This window comes from Pseudopipra pipra, chromosome 19 (genome assembly GCF_036250125.1).
Source record: "Pseudopipra pipra isolate bDixPip1 chromosome 19, bDixPip1.hap1, whole genome shotgun sequence".
In the NCBI taxonomy this organism is placed as follows: Eukaryota; Metazoa; Chordata; class Aves; order Passeriformes; family Pipridae; genus Pseudopipra; species Pseudopipra pipra.
Genome location: NC_087567.1, coordinates 6,261,851 through 6,263,737, shown reverse-complemented (window position 1 = coordinate 6,263,737; position 1,887 = coordinate 6,261,851).

The following is a 1,887-nucleotide window of genomic DNA, read 5'->3' as shown; positions in this document are numbered from 1 at the left end:
CCCTCCTGTCAAACCGGGGCTCGCCGGTCCCGGCCCTCCCTCCCCTCCGCCCGCATCCCTCCCTCCGCCCACGGCCGCGGCTCCTCCTCCAGCTCTCCATCCCTCCGTCCCGCCCCGCTGCCTTCCCTCTTTTCCCACCCCGGTCTGCCATCCCTTCGCCACCTCCACCCTCCATCTCCACCGACCCTCCCTCGTCTTTCCTCACGGCAGAGCACGGTTTTCCTCGTTTCACCCTCCTCCTCCAGCCCTTCCTCGCTCTCCCCTCCTGCCTGGGCTCCCTACACCTTCTCTGCCCCTCACCTTCCTATACAGCCCTTCTGCTCCATCCTTTGCCTTCTCCCCCCATCACCTTCCTGTGCCCCCTTCTCACCTCTTCTCCCTTTTCTTGCCCCTTCTTCCCTCTCCTCTGCCCACAGCCTTTGTCCCCTGAAGCCCCTCTGCTCAGCTGCTCTCGGGCACAAGCCCCACGACAGCCCAACTGAGCCACCTGCGGAGAGCCCGGCCACTGCCACAGCCTGGCCCCAAGCCCGGATGGTCCAGAGGGGCAACGGGATGCCAAGAGAACGGCTGGCTCTGGCCTCTCCCTAGTCCTGGGTAGAAAGGAACAGGGCTTGTAACACATACCCTGTGGAACACCTTATTAGCAGCTCATTGCCTGTGGTGGCCCATTAACCCTAATGAAATTCCACCCACCCACAAGGAGAGGATGTTTTATAACCCTCGGCAGTGGGAGTTCATGTTTTGGCACTCACTGAACACCTCAAAACGGCTGTTTGAGGCCATTCCGTGTTGCCTTTGAAGCCATCGTCACCGTTTTCTGCTCTGAGCAGCTCTATGAACTGCAAGCAGGTCTTTCTGCTGTCCCTGAATTACATTCCACGTGCTCAGCTCTGCAAACCTCCTTTCTTCAGAGGAAATGAGGTAATTCCAATCGTTCTGCAAAGAAAAGCAATGTGCTGACTCTCCAGCTGGGGCAGACTGTGGGAATTCTCATTTGTTGGCATATAACGTGTATGGGAGTCACTGATGTTTGATTCTGTCAAGTGACAGGTCAGATCAGAGACATTCGTGTAAAACCTACAGGAAAAAATATTTTCACAAAATCATGTAATCTGGCTTTTGCTGCCAAACAGTCTGGGGCTTTGCACCCAAGCACTCACTCAATATGACTACACTACACAGATAAATGATAATAATTTATTGTTAGGAAAAGAATACTTTTCACAGTCAATTATTTTTCACAATTAATAGAAGAACTCAGTTAGAGGAGACCTACAGTGATCATCCAGTCCAACTGCCTGACCACTTCAGGGCTGACCAAAAATTAAAGCATGTTTTTAAGGGCATTGTCCAAATGCCTCTTCAACAGGCACGAGAAAATTAAGATTTTTCCATTTCTGTATTAAAATTGCTTTGAAAAAGATTTAGGATCCAGAGATGGCTTTCTTCCAGACACACCAGAAGTGCTTATCTTTGCTGAGTTATAAATGCCAAGTTAAAGAGACTCCTTGATTCTGGTCTGCAAATGCATTAAGGCAGATGACTTCCCAGGTAGCCACTGAATTTTGCAAATGTGTATATGTGATGGAGAGGTCTATGAGGAAAGAAGGGGAGAGGAATAGTCTACAGTTTCTCTCTTATTCCCTGCTTAATCTCTCCTCTGGTGCTGTACACTAGAGCTGAGTACTAGCCCTGGCTTTAATCATCCAGGGGCTCCCAGCTGCCTGTCACTGCTGGATTGGACGGAGTTTTCTGACACAGATCCCATCTTTTCTAGATGCACAGTCTGCTGCTCTTGCGTAAACATCTTATATTGCCTTTTCTGTGGGCACCACTGCAAGATAATGCAATCAAATATAAATCCAGGGAGTTCCATCACACAGAAGG